The sequence below is a fragment of the Melospiza melodia genome, chromosome Z (assembly GCF_035770615.1).
Source record: "Melospiza melodia melodia isolate bMelMel2 chromosome Z, bMelMel2.pri, whole genome shotgun sequence".
NCBI classification, from domain to species: Eukaryota; Metazoa; Chordata; class Aves; order Passeriformes; family Passerellidae; genus Melospiza; species Melospiza melodia.
Genome location: NC_086226.1, coordinates 28,119,278 through 28,134,065, shown reverse-complemented (window position 1 = coordinate 28,134,065; position 14,788 = coordinate 28,119,278). Strand labels below are relative to the sequence as shown.

Sequence of the window (14,788 nt, the reverse complement as noted above, 5' to 3'; positions counted from 1 at the left end):
AATAAGCCCAGGTGCTCCACTTTTTTTGCTTGCAGAGACAAGGACAGAGAGAATATAAAATGAACTGCCTTGAGAATCTCATATCGTCAAAATTTTAGAGTAGCTAAATGCAGTGCTTCCCAAGTGCAGAAAATTTGTCATCTTTTTATTTTTTCCTTACTTTTTTTAAATTATATTAAGCTGTTTGAGTGATAATGTCAGCTACACAAGTTTTTATCTCCCACATTTTAGTTATCTTACTAGTGGAATTATAAAATTGCTTATATTTTTACTGTTGGTTTTCCACTTGTTGATTTGGAAGTTATGCTTGGCTACTGTTTTTCTGCATCTCTCTGGATGGAGAAGAGCACATATAAACACAGCTCCAACAATTTGAGATGGATGCAGCGTTTTATAAGCTGCCCTGGTTGGTAACAACCATTATTTTTGAAGCTGAGGTCACACTTGCACACAAACCCAGCCATTTGTAGGAGGATTGTACTTTATCAAACTTATTTTTACTTGGTGAATTTGTTTTCTTCTGCTAACCACACCACAGTCAGCAGTAAGCTGCTTACAGTAATCTCTCTTCAAGCACACTTATTTATGACAAAGCCCAAATTCCTCCTAGTGAAGGCAATTTGCTGAGATGCCCTCTGCAGTTAATGGCAATTCAGAGGCACTAAGCTGAGTTGCTCAAGTGTCTAAAAAATATCTACTTCTCTCTACAGGTTGTAGTGAATTTCTAAATAAAAACCAGCAAATAATCACAACAACAATTGAAAAAAGCAGCCACTTTGGTCGAGTCACCTTGATTTGCCTTCACAGTCAGACCTTTCACCTGTTCTGTACCCTTGCAAAGGGTGAAGTTTATTCTTTTCAGGATGAAGATGGGACTGAAGGTTCCAAAACTGCTTCTATATTTTGTAGCTGAAATCCCATCCACTCCAGGGCAGCTCTAGTCAGATCTCCTTTGCTGGAACCTTTGGAATGAGGAGTGCGTCGTTTAAACTCAAAGCAGCCCAATTCCCACCTCTGTGGTCTCATCATGCTCCTTATTGATCCACACTATTGCCTAAGAACTCCAAGACCACTGTATTAAATATTAATTCAATACATTTTGATTTTTAAGATACATCCTTTCAGAAAGTCTGTACAAAAGCTTTTGAACTTCTCTCCTCCTCACTCTAAGAGTTTCAGGCACAGCAGCCCCTTAAATTCTGAGGAAGCGCAAAACCTTTCCATTTCATCTCCTGCTACAATTTCACCAAGTCTTCCAGAAGGAAGAAAACAGAAATCCTTTAATATTCCATTGAAATCTTCAGCTTGTAAATCACATCTTTTTTCCAAGGAATACTTTTGAAAACTACCTCCCAAAGGGAATCTTTCTGTTAGCAGATGGTCTGGCAAAACCCATGTATGATCAAGTAATAAGACAGAGTTTGTACTCTCACAAATTTTTCTTCCTAACACGTCCGAAAACCTCTATTTTTTCTGATTTTCTTTCTTCTTTAGAATTTGTGAGCAGAAGACAGGAATATTTTTGCCTGTTGGAAGAATGCCATTGCAATGTGCTGTTGATTGGGCATGCTCTTGTCCTTCCCATAAAGAAAAGACACTGAAGGACCAGAAACATCAGGGATTTTGTGGGAGGAGATAGGAGACACAAAATCTGTTCATTATTTAAGTTCCCTTGAATAATTCTGCAAGTTTGCAAAGAGCACAGAGACGCAGTCCCTAGATTGAGGCCGTTACTCACATCTGGCATCCCCAAATCTTTGCTTCACAATTTTCATGTAGTTTGTAAGTGAGGGATAAATCCAAGATTGGTCCAATTAGTAAGGGTAAAAGTAGACTTGGGGTTTGATGTGTGGGGATCCCTGCAGTCCCAGAAGGGATGTTGAGACCAATTTCTTTGGTTTCATTTCCTCACAGAAAAAAAATCAAGGAAAAAAAAGCCTCAAAACACACAAACACGCTTGTTAAAGCAGTTTATTATAATAAGAAAAATAGTCATTTGACATTTACATTGCTGTTTCTGTAGATATTTCAGGCAGAATAGTGTACATATCAACTGTGGTTCCTGTAAGTTATGTTTTCTATGAATTAGAAAATTATATTAATATATGAGGCAAAAGCATCTTAGTTTTGGTCAGCTAGTTGGCTGGACCTTATGCATGATATATTAACACCCTCATTCCAAGAGATGAGATAAAAGTCACCATAATTGAAGCAGCCAGCTGATGGTCACAACTGCCATGCTGTGGTTTGCAAGTCATGTGTGTAGCCATGCGAAATGGAAAGCTACCAGCGAACAAAAGCATTTGAAGTGCATTTATTCCAGCAAGTGTGGAAGAAAAAACCAGGACCAGTCACCCTGATTTCTTGCAAGAAACAGATGATAAAAGAACTTGAGAGAATTAGCATGTAAACACAGATAGATTGCTGCAAATGCCACCCTTCCTGCACCAGAGTACATGTGTGGGAAGATGAGCAGTTCATCAATGACCTGTTTTCAGATTTCCCAGCAGAGCAATGTCCTTTCAGAGAACCATCTTTCTCTCCATAAGTACTATCGGTTTTGTTCTAATGGCTGAAACAAAAAAAATCCAAAGGAATACTTTAACACAAAAAGTATTTCTTTTAATCCAATACCAGAGGAAATTCAACACTTACAACCATATTACATAATATAATAATTTAGAGCAACATAAATTGGAAGGAGAAGGTATAAAATTCTGTCTTTAGATTATAATAATTTGCAATAAAATTGATTCCTTTTGTGGAGTGGGTCATAACATTAGAGTTCTGATTTCTGGTGGAAGTATATATAAAGTTTACTTAATTTGTTATTTCAAATCATCTCTATATATCTGGTGAGCTAGGTGAGAATGAAAAGTGACAGTAAGAATGGTTCTGCATTGGTCCAATTGGATGCTAAATTCTTGAGGTTAGGTATCCAGGTACCATTTATGAAATCTTACCAATGCCATGTTTGGATTATTAAATCAAAAAAGCAGAAAGGCCCAAATATTATCCACTGCAAAGAGAGGGATTTCAAAGCTTCACAGGATTGTAGCATTAAGCTTTGCACTCCATTTCCTAGAGGCATTCAGTAGCACAATATATGAAAAAATTTAGGGCTTGTACAAGAAAACTTTTCTAAAATCAACCAAATTCTAGAGGTGTGAGGGAGACCTTCTTTAAAGGATAGCAAGGTTTAAAGGTTTTCCAGAAACAAAAGCTTTCAAAAAAACTGACAACAAAAATTAATTTAGGTTTCATGTCTCTAAACATAATGAAGTGATGGGATCCAACTGCTTCCATAGATTTAGAGCTCAGGTAGAATTTCCCTTGAGGTATCTTTAGGGAAGATGCCAGTTCAGCATAATAGTCGAAACATTATTATTTACAGCCTAAAATTCTATTGCACTTTTCCTCATAATTTTCAAAATTTAGGATACATTTTTATCTCTCCCCTTTTTTCTTAAAATCATTTCTGTTTTTATGGATGCTCATCGAATTTAGATTACATAATTCATCAAATTTTTGATTTGACCAGTCAGTGTAATACTAGATTAAAAAAAAAAAAAAAAGTGGGCTGTTAAAACATTTTGATTACTCTTTTACATCAGGAAAAATCATGATAAGTACCTGGTAAATACTATCACTAGCTATGGAAGATATTTATACATCATTATCTAGATGATGAAATGCCTCTACTTTAATACCAAATAGGTCAAAAAGCAGAACATTTTTTAGTTTGGGAAAGAAAGAATATTATGCATAAATGGAAAAAGAGAAAAAAGGGATATAAATGATATGAAGTTACTAAAACATCAAAGCATTCTTTCCCAAGTTTTTCCTATCAGACTTATCTTTAAAGAAAAGAAATCTTTAGAGTATTTTAAAAAGTCTGAGTGCCAGTGCTCATGTCACAGATCGTATGCCAGCCAGCATAAACCATTGTTATTCCAGAATATTTCTTTATTTTTCTCTCTAGTTCCAAGGAAGAATTGACAAAGACATACTGATAGTGATTGTTGTACCAAGTGTATGTATCATTACATATAATTTTGTGAGGCATCTTTCATGTATACTTTAAAAAAAATTGTACACTAAGAACTGAACATCTGAGGCATTCAAAACCATGTGAGCTGAGATCATTTCTACAAAGAAAAAGCTATGTCCATATGACATGTATGGATAACTTTAATTGAATTAACTCATTGATTACTTAGATTTAACCATAAATTTGAGCCTGTACCTTAATTCATTAATATCTTAAATATTGCAACATCAGTGTGCATAATCTGAGACAAGGCCAACTATATTGCAACCACATGTGTAAATTATGAATGTCTCATTAAAAGCATTACAGGGATATGTGTTGATGTGGAAGCTGTAGCTATATTCTATCATATCATCCATTTCTAAAAAACACAATTTCACTATAAACCATGTTAATTATAGAAATGGATTTGAATAAGTTGCTTACAGCAATGATAACATCATTTCATACACATGTCTTATATATTTGTCACTGTTCCTAAAACTTTTTAAATAAAACTGCAATGTATTTTAATTTTCCCCAGGCTTTCAAACTGTGGAGTAAATGCAATGCATAATAACATTATTATACATGCCAGTCTTTTTTAGGAGTAATCGTTGCACATGATATCAAATGCAGTTGTGTTTTCCAAGTAAGTCCATCTATAAGTCCATCTACTAGAAAATAAATTGAGATTAATAGGTTATTTCTCGAAGACTGCCCAAATAGCTCATTCTTAAGAATGTCACCTGGTTTAAAGGTCATTTAAATATCTCCTACCATGTTGTGTTCCTGCAACCTCCTTCATTTGAAGAGATTAGAATTTAGGAAGTGAAAAATGTGAAAAAAGAATATCAGGATACTGTCAGCATTCTACTCTTTTCAGGAAGAAAAATTTTAGTGAGTATCTTACATTCCCATTTTTTTCCTCTGGAGGCAAAATCAAGATTTGAAGTTTTTTGGTGTTATGTTAGAAGTACCCCTTTTCTCTTTCTCAACACAGTATAAAACCACTTTAAATTAAATGGGAAAAGTTAAGTCTGCATAACAAATCACTTAATTAGAGCCATGTAATTAGCTTGCCTTGAGAGAGCCCAGTAAAAGCAGCATGTTCTCAGTAATTAGTCACCATAACAGTGAGATGAGAATAAAAGACAGAAAATCACTAAAATCTTGGTATAGCAATGCAGTCTACTTTCCTTCTTCTAGTCAGGTTAATAAATGCCACAACAGTATGGATTTAATATTTCAAGATAGATTTCATATTCTATCAATAAAGAAATAGGGCAGCTAAACTCTAAAAACAAACAAATAAGCAAAAAATATGTTCCTTCTTGAATTTTTCAGTAAAATCCTGTAGCCATTTGTAAGGAGCAGTCCCTTCCATTAAAGGTTTCTATCTGCTTGAGTTTTCTTTTTTCATCTGCAACTTATTTTTGTAAAAAAATTCAGACACTCTTGTTAAGGCACACATCACCTTTTCATATGAGTTGCAGAGTCTTTGATATGTGTTTTCTTGGCTGTAAATTCCACACTGTGACTCCATTGCAGACTGCCTATAATCCCTTCAGCACCCCATATGTTCATGCTTTTTAATATCATCCTGTTCTTTTTCTTCACAGTTCAATAAGTTTGTGATGCCAACAGTGACACAAATTGAGTCCTAATTTACATGTCCTCTTGATAAGTATCATTACTAGAAATTAATTTTCTGATTAATTTCTGGTAATGATTAATCTTCTGAGTCAAAATGCTGATCAGATATTCATGTGTGCATAGGTAGGTGTGTATAATGAACATACACATAGCTGTGAAAATTATGTGTAAAAGAGTAAAATGTATTAGAAAAAATAAAATTTCCCTCTATTCTATATTCACGGAGGGAGAAGAGGAGGTAAGACAGACTGTCAACAGGTTTCACATGGTCTAGCCAAAGGAAAATAAACCAGTAGAAAATATCACATCATTTAGTTTGGTTGAGTTGTCCATATGGCAGGAAAATGAGTCTATAATGATTAGTCTCCATCACAAGTGGAGCCACTAAACTTCAATACTTGAAGGCTTCTCTAAAAAACAAAAAAAATTAAAACCAGAAACAACCACAACAATAATTTTCTTCCTGTAAGATAAAAAAATCACACATCAATATATTCTCGCTACTGAGTCATATCATGGATCAATTCACACTCCACTTTATCTGGAATTTATGAAAATTTATGAAGTTAACTCTTCTAGGCATTTGGCTGGCTAGGCGCAATTTTCTAGTATAATATCCAAACATTTTTAAGCGTTGCTGTCTGCCCAAATAATTAATCTTTTCCAGGATGAAGTGGAAGAAAATGATGTGGTGATGGCCTGGTGATTCATGACTGGTTCAAGACATACCATCAGGATGCTGGGCTGTAATCTAAAGGTTGAAGAGAACAGCTCTTTAACAAACACTTATTCTCAAGCCTTATGCATTCTATCCAGCTGTTAAGTACTCCCACTTCCAGCTTACCAATTATAGGAAATCATTATAATAATTGTATCCAACTGCTAGTTAGACTCAGATATAAAATGACTGACATGATAATACACTATTAAAATTCATAGGAATGGCAAGATATTAAATCAGTAGCATTTCCACTCTCATTCACAAGGCTGCAATAGAAGTCAAAACTCATTCTTTGGAGGGATTTTAATTGTTAAATCCAGTCTTATTCATATCACACTCTCAGCATTTTTTTATTTCAGAAATGGATTTCACTGTGAATTATATGATGCAGGAAGGGAATAAATTCACCACCTCTCCAGCTATATTCAGCATTCAATAGACTAAGGGAGAAACAAAAACAGAAAATGTAATGATCTTGTCAGACAACTGAAGTGTTAAATGAAAATAATTTTTCATATTGATTTTTCATTCTTCCTTCCCCCATTTTGACTGCATCAAATTCAGAGAATGCTGTGTTTTCCTCAGCTTCAACAAGAGTTGAGAGATGTGAAATTCCTTTGAAACCAAACAGTCCAAGGGACACTTGAATTGACCAGTGCCAGGGAGATTAACATGTATTAGTCTGTGCTCTTTCAGTATCCTAGGCAAAAGAGACACTTGAAAAGGTCAGCTCAGAATACAAGTTATAAACTGAATGAGTGAGGAGCATAAGAATTACATCATCTCAGCAGGATACCGATACACTTTCGAGACAACATAAGCTTGTGACTATCTACAGCGTCATTCCACTCTGGGCCCATAAAGACCTTGAAATCTAACACTACTGAGGCCATTTTACAGTCCTTTCCCCGTGTGATGTGCTGCAATCAAAGGAGAAGGAGCATAACACATTGCTTCAATAAAGCTATCAGGTTTCATACGATATTTATGGTTTTGGGTTGCACACACAGGGATAATGTGGAATGAGCAATGCAGAAATCAAAGCCTTCTTCTTTGGCCCCAGAGCTCTGTAGTCCCTACAAAGCATATAAAACAAAATAAAGCATTTCTAAGCCATCCATATATCATCCTAGTAAGCAGATTAAAAAACAAAAAAAAGAAAAAATAACTTTGTAGAAAATATATGTCGAAGGTGTTGCAGAATGAAATTTCACTTAAAGTTCATCTCACAGATTGTCTCCCAAAGAAAAATGTTAGAAAAGGCCTGTTCTGTGTTTGAAGAATATCTTCCATACCTCACTATATTGACTTACACATAAGGACAGATTCCTTTAAAATCACTCTGAACATAGAGAGAGATGACATTCTTTTTTTGACATTGTTATACCAGGCAACTCCACAGCACTTTATTGTCACACATAAAATCAAAAGGAGGATGGCTGCCAGGTGATATGTGAGTGTCTCTAATAAAATCACATCTGTCTAGTTGGGTCAAATGAGGCTGCAGAAAAGAAAAATAATAGCAGGAGGACTCTAGCACTGTGGCAAGTGTTGATATGCCTGTTCCAAAGGTTTCCTTTAATTCCTAATAGTGTGTGAAGGAATTTATTACTGGTGATTCCCTGACAGCAGGCTTCCTGTCTGTTTAAGACACAGTAATAATTAATGAGTATCTCAGTAGGGTGTTCCAGTGAATCCAGTTAGGAGCAGCCCACATCTACAGTGAGGTTAACATCTGAGAGTGAGATTATAACCTTGGCTGCAAGGATCAGAAGAAAAAAAGTATCTGTGTCAAACCAGAAAAGGCTTGAAAGGGGTTTCAAAGCAGGGGCAAATACTCTAAGATTAGATATCTCTGAAGAAGGGACAGTAGGTTAGTGAAAGGGCAATACAGCTGTGACAGAACAAAGTCCTGACCCCTGCCATGGCAGATCAGTGAAATGCCTGCAGAATCCCTCTGTCTCCACCTATTTAAAGACCAGCCTATACCACTCTCAGAGGGAAAAAGGAATCTGGCTGTAAGAAGACACAGAACTAAATTCATTAAAAGTTTAGTTATATGGTTGATGCAATGCGCTGCCATTTCCTTGGGCAATCCATGTCTACAGTGTTGCAGTAACCATTATTAAGTCCAACAAAAATTACCTCCATGAGCCTCAGTCCAGGAGGTGTTGTCTGTCCCTACTGTCACTTAGGACAACAGGAAGTCTCTCTGCCCCTACTAACACTTAGGACAACAGAAAGACAAATAACCCCCAGTCAAATTCCCTACAAATAACTGGGTTTGCCATTTACACTTCCTGTGCATTACACACTCAATGACGTATCTGCCACCAGTTTATTTTTAAAGCAGGAAGTTTATTGATGTGTGTTCAGTTTTGTATCCTGCTACATCTTCAGGTGAGTCTCTAGAAAGCACCCACAGATCAGACTTTGGAAATGAACCATTCTTCAATTTCTGAGACAATGTATGAAGATGAAAAAGCATCCTCTGTACTCTGCTGTAGATAATCTGATCATTAGAGACAAGTCTGTGGCAGATTTGACAGCTGTGAGCCAGGTAAGCAGTGAAAAGCACTGAAAAAGTGCTGTGAGGAAAAGTTGTAGGCATAGTGTCCTCTCCTGTGGAAATGAAATTTTCTAAAACAAAGCCTATTATGCAGTGCAGCATTTTGACAACTTAAGTGCATTGTGCAACATTCATAATAAAAGAGCAGAAATTATGTGGAAAATGTTCTGTATGTAAATGAAAACACATTTACTTTTTCTTTTTTTCCCAAGTGGAAGTGGAGAAGATGCTTTTTCTTTCCGCATCTGTCATCCACCCTCAAAATTCTTTACAAGCTGTTGCAAATGAATGATTTATGCCACTCAAGGAAAAACCAGCAAAAGTATTGGCAAAAGAAGGGTTAATATAAAAGTAAAAGCAGTAACAAAGTTTGTTGGCAAGACTCACCCTACTACTTGCTGGATGGTTAAATCATACAAAAAATAAGACTAAAAATCTAAAATAAATCAGACTGAAAATCTAAAATCAACCATAAATTATCTAGGTGGAGGTTGGGGATACAAACAATGGAAGAATGTAAAAGGGTAAGGACAAAAAGGGTGAAGGGATGCCCTTAAGTCATAAGATTCAGAGTGGACTTCCTTGCCAAACCTGGGCCTGGACTTGACAAACAGTTCAGGTCTAAGGTTTTCACAGCACTTAAATTGAAAGCCTAATTAAAAAAAATTTAGCAGTAGGTTTTATGTAGTTTGCAATAAGCATGATAGTAAGTCACTTATAGGTCTAACTTGAGTGCAAATCTAACATACCTAAGAACACAGGATTTGCACTTGCCTGTGCAAAAACAAAGAGTCTGTGCAAGTTATTCCTTTGAAAAATCCCCCTAAATTCAGTGAAATACTCACTTCAGATGCCTTTGCATCTTCTCAACAGGCAAAGGGCTGAGCCTCAAGGAGTGGGGGGTATCGGGCCGGGATCATTTTCATTTGCTGCTCTTCCTCACTTAGCAAACTCGAGAGTTTGCTGACTCTTAGAGGTGCCACTCAAGAGTACACAACCCAGCTGGTGTAATTTTAAAATGTTTTATGTCAGTCCCTAATAGGAAACTCAACGTAAATTTGAAGCAAACGCCATCATAATTTCATTCTGTGGGACCTTATTTAAATGAAGTCCTGTACCCTCCTGTTCAAACTTCAATGACTGAATCTCTCACAGGCCCAGCTCTCATTCTATAGTGCTTTGATGTTTGTCTTTAGTGACACCCAAATTTCTCAAAATCTTTCTCTTCTAGGACAGACTTTTCTGCCTCTTCACATATTTTTCTCCATTTTTTCATGAACAATTCTCTTACGCCTTAATATGTTTTTCAGAGTCTCACAGAGAAGACAAACTCGTCAGTGAGCGTACAGACACTAAACCACAAGTATGACACTGGCTTCAGCATCAGAAAAATGCTGTATTATCCAAAAAATAATTAGCCAGCTTTTCAGTTGTGGTTAATTTTAATGTCCATTCTAAAGGCAGTGATGGCATATGATGTAACTATTAACTTTGCAAGTTACACTTCCAGCACATTCAGGAGTTAACGTATTTTCTGACTGACTGCTATTCAGAGTCTTTTCTAGCTTGGCTGGAGTTTAGGAAAAATAATTAATAGATTTCCTGACTGACCAATTTAATGGTTTTAATTGAAGGAGAAAATTAGGCTCAGGCATGAGTAATTCTGGATAGCACCTTGCAGCACAGTTATGTAAGGGAGTCATCTGAAAAAAGCTCAAAGCATAGTAATGGCAAGGAATAAGCAAAGTATTCAGGTGATAATTTATGGAATGCAAAAGAGATTGTCATTTTTGACAGTGAGATAGACTAGAAGACTGGCCTGGAGGATAATAGTGTGAACAGATATATGAGACTGTAGAAGAGCTGGAGTTCAATAATATCCTGTGACAAGAGAGCAAAAATGTTGATTGAAGACATTATTTGAAAGCCTAGCACTGAACTCAAAAAGGTTAAGGTACTGTAGGTATTAAAATTAAAGTATCAAAACAGAGAAGTAAAAGGCACTGGAAATGTGAACTAAATTAATAATTTATCAGCAAATTAAGTTCATTGAGTTCAGAAGGACATTGGACAGATTTCCAGTAGTAAAGCAGATGTCCATTTACTATATGGATGTTTGAGACAGAGAATTCTGAGTTGCCTACAGAGACCAGGAAAAATTTAAAAATATGGAAAAGGTAATAGTCCCTTACTCAGAATTACAGCATTGAGACCTCTGGGTGGGCAGAGAGACATGATCCCCTCAAAAAACTCATCAGCCACTTTCAGAGAAGAGGAATAGCTGTGATGACTGAAGCTGTCACAAACCCCCACCAGATCAGTGTTAAGTTGTGCCTCCTAGTCAAAATACATATTCACCAAAGTGTGCTTTGGAGAACTGTAGAACTCTTACAGATCTGGGACAAATTTTCAGAAATTTTCTCTCAGCTTTGCCTACCAAAGAAAGAATAAATTCAAGTTTTTATAATCTTTCCTCATCATGAGAACAATTAGGTCTGAAGCATCTTTGTTTGAGAGTATTTTTAACAGCCTTCTCTGAACACTACCAAAAAATAAAGATGAAAACACGTCTCCTTAGATTGTGTTATCTTGCACCATTTAGCCTCACTGAACTCATTAGGATTGTAGCGGAGCTTGTTGCTCCAATCTTCAAACTCTTTTGTGAATAAAGCAAACAAAAAATGTTTTAGATAAAGGAAACAAAACCTTTAAACAGATTAAAAATGCATGGATCAGTTTCTAGCTTATCTGTAGCCTGTCCAAAATCTTCTTCAGCTGTGGAAACCTAGCAAGATTTATTATTTATATGGCATTTTTATGTTCATTTGTGTCTGTAGAAATGTTGACTACAACTCACTGCTTTCGACAGAATTTTCCTTTGTCCAAAACCAAACCAAGCCAAATGACAATAAGAAAAAAAATTCCAAAACAACACAGTCCAAAGATAACATTTTTCTCTCAGTGGACAAAGTTAATTTAATGCAAGGAAGATGTAGTTGAAGCATTTCAGTATTTTGTAATAAATATAGCTTATTTCATTTCTGAGCCTCTTCAGTATAATACCAACATAATTTCTTGGCACTTAAATTATCCCAAAGCTTTCAAAATGGTAGGAGTTGGAAGTGAAGGAGCCCTACACTTTTTTTGGCAAAATGTACGTAACTTTTTCAGCTCCACAATTTCTCCCTTGGCTCTGGCCACACTTTAAGAAGCCTTCTCTCCACAGCCCTAAAGGGTGTTGGGGAAGGGGCTGGCAGCCCCATGAGGGCAGGAAGGCCAGGAGCCTTGTTTTGGCTGACATGAGCAGTGATGAGTCAGGATGAAGAGTGACAATCTCAGATCAGCCTTGGGGCCAGAGACAGTCATCAGGGTCAGGCACAGACCAGTTAAAAGGCATTAAAAGGTCGAGCCAGGAGGTCTGAGTCAGCATGAGAACTTTGTGCCCACAAACCTACTTACATAGCTGTGGTGTAGCGCAGGCAGGGTTCTGCCTCAGGTTAATAAAACCTTCCAGGTCTGCCATTCCTAAAGGCAAAAAAACAAACTCAGGAAAGAAAACTCAGGGTTTTTTTCAAAGAATAAAGAATAAATGGTCTTACTTAAAATCTTAGTAATAAAGCTACTTTTGTGTCCATTTTCTAAAGTAAAAATTATTTTAAATATAGGCAAAGCTTTAGGAAACAGTAAGCTTCACAGTCTTAGCTTAAGCTACTAGAGGAGAAGAAAAGTTATAATCATCTCTGTAGGTGCTGAATAAAGACAATACTCCTGCAGAGATGCAGCTTATCCAGTCTCAACCAGGCTCTAACTAATGCTCATGGAAGGTTGTAATAACTGGGAAGAAGTGGAATGAAGCTTCCAGTTGAAGGGTTGGAGTCCTAAGGAATTTGGTTGGCTAAATCTCTATGTATTTATATCAAGAATTTTTGCACCTCATCTTTATTGGGTCACAACTGTAGCTCCATTCCTGCTGCCTCCCAGCTACCAGTAATTTATATAGATGCAGTGAACAGCAATGCATAGCACTGCTTGGAAGCTCTGCCAGGTCTATTACTTCCACTCTCATTTCAGAAAGCAGTAATAAAAAAATAGGCTCTGATTTAGAAGCACTGCAACGCTTCATGTTTTGCAAATGGGTCTAAAGGAGAAGGGAAATATGCAAATTAATTTTTATCTCTAGAGTTGAAATTAAGTTTTTTCAATTAAATAAAGTTGCCAACTAAGGACCTTCCTCATTATCATAAAATCCCTAAAATGTGATCCTGACTATGTTGAAATATCTTTTTAATTTAGCTTTGGATACATTGTGAAGAATGAGCCACTGAATTAATACCAAGATCTGGCTGTTTGCTTGCAATTGATTTCTACCCTGATAAATGTCTTTGTAGTCTAGTGGTTTGTAGCAAAAAATTGTTTCTACCATTCACTCTTTTTTTACAGTGGTCTATGCAAGAATGGTTTATGCATGGTTGCACCTTTGTAAGTATTTGCAAACAGATAACTTTCATGCTGAGTTTTTAAAACATGTTTTTACTGATGCAGACACAACACTCCCATTTGATGGCAATTAGCAGCTTTTTCAGAACAACCAAAGCCCTGACCCCTAAACAGCAAGTGAAGCCTTTTAAGAACTTCCATTTGTATTTCTTCTAGAAGGTTGGCTTTAAGGCTGATATGAGAATCATAAGACTACAAAGAGAATAAACATTTGATTTCTTTACAATTAAAAGCAATGGGAAAATATTTGGGAACTATAGATTACTATGGGAAAACAATTGGGATATCTCTTCCTCCTATCTTTGTCCGAGAGACAATTGCTATTTGTGCATTGCAATTTGGAAAACCTTGTTATTGCTGCAGTCTGGACAGAAGAGGACCAGTCACACACCTCCAGCATGTGCCAGGAGCAGTCCTGTCTGAACCACATCCTTGCAGACACCAGTCCCATGGGGACATGAGGATTACTGGGTTGTGTCTTTCTGTGGAGAGGAGGAGGTGAAGGAAAGGGAGGTTGCTCATCAGCTCCATGTGTAGCTGGTTTACCTTCCTCAGCTGAATACACATCTGTGACAACTTCCATTCGCACTGAAACACCTCCAGGTTGCTTGTTTTGATTCACTGGGCTGTAAATCAACCTTAGTGTAATTTTAGACCCTGTTTTTTCCTCTCTATGCAATTACAGTGGATCACTATAATAGAGAGCAGGTGCTCCAGCAAGATTGAGTGCATGAAAACTAGGAAGTCACAAAACTACATGGACACCAGCTTTCAATCTCTGAGTATTAAATTAAGAAAACATTACTATGCACAATCAATTTAGATTCCTTATCTCACTCAATTTTAAGAGTGTTCACACTCAAAAATATGTTAATGCTTTAGTTTCATGAGCAAGATATATCAGCTTTTTTCTCATCTGCATTTTCCTATCGATGGAGAAATCTGAGTGTAGAGTAGATTCATGAATGATAGGCCTCTGTGCCACTTGTCTTGCATTTCAATTTCTTTTCTGTCTTTCTGTGCCAAATTTATATAACCCCTGAAATCAAGGTGAGCTTTAGCTTTCACATATTTATGGCTTTCAAGCTGTGTGGCTAATGGCCAGCCCTATGTTTATGTGAGCAGTTTACTCTACCAAAGAAGTAGTAGTAGTGACAGCCAAATGATTAATTCCCCAAACACACTCTAGTTTCATTTAACATTATCCCACCTAATCATAAAAAATTTGGTGAGTTAAAAATAAAATAAACTAAATTAAAAACAGTATTAAGAATGCGGACCTGCTTCTTATGAAGAAATAAAATCATGTTAATAA

At 36.4% G+C, this 14,788-nt stretch overlaps 1 long non-coding RNA gene across 1 annotated transcript in view; it reads right to left on the bottom strand.

Moving 5' to 3' along the window:
• Window positions 1-2,061: 2,061 nt before the first annotated feature.
• Window positions 2,062-14,788, bottom strand: part of LOC134432414 (uncharacterized) — a 29,381-nt gene continuing 16,654 nt past the window's right edge. Inside the window, exon 3 of the long non-coding RNA XR_010031328.1 lies at window positions 2,062-2,572. This is a non-coding gene — a long non-coding RNA (uncharacterized LOC134432414). The remainder of the gene's footprint in view (window positions 2,573-14,788) is intronic.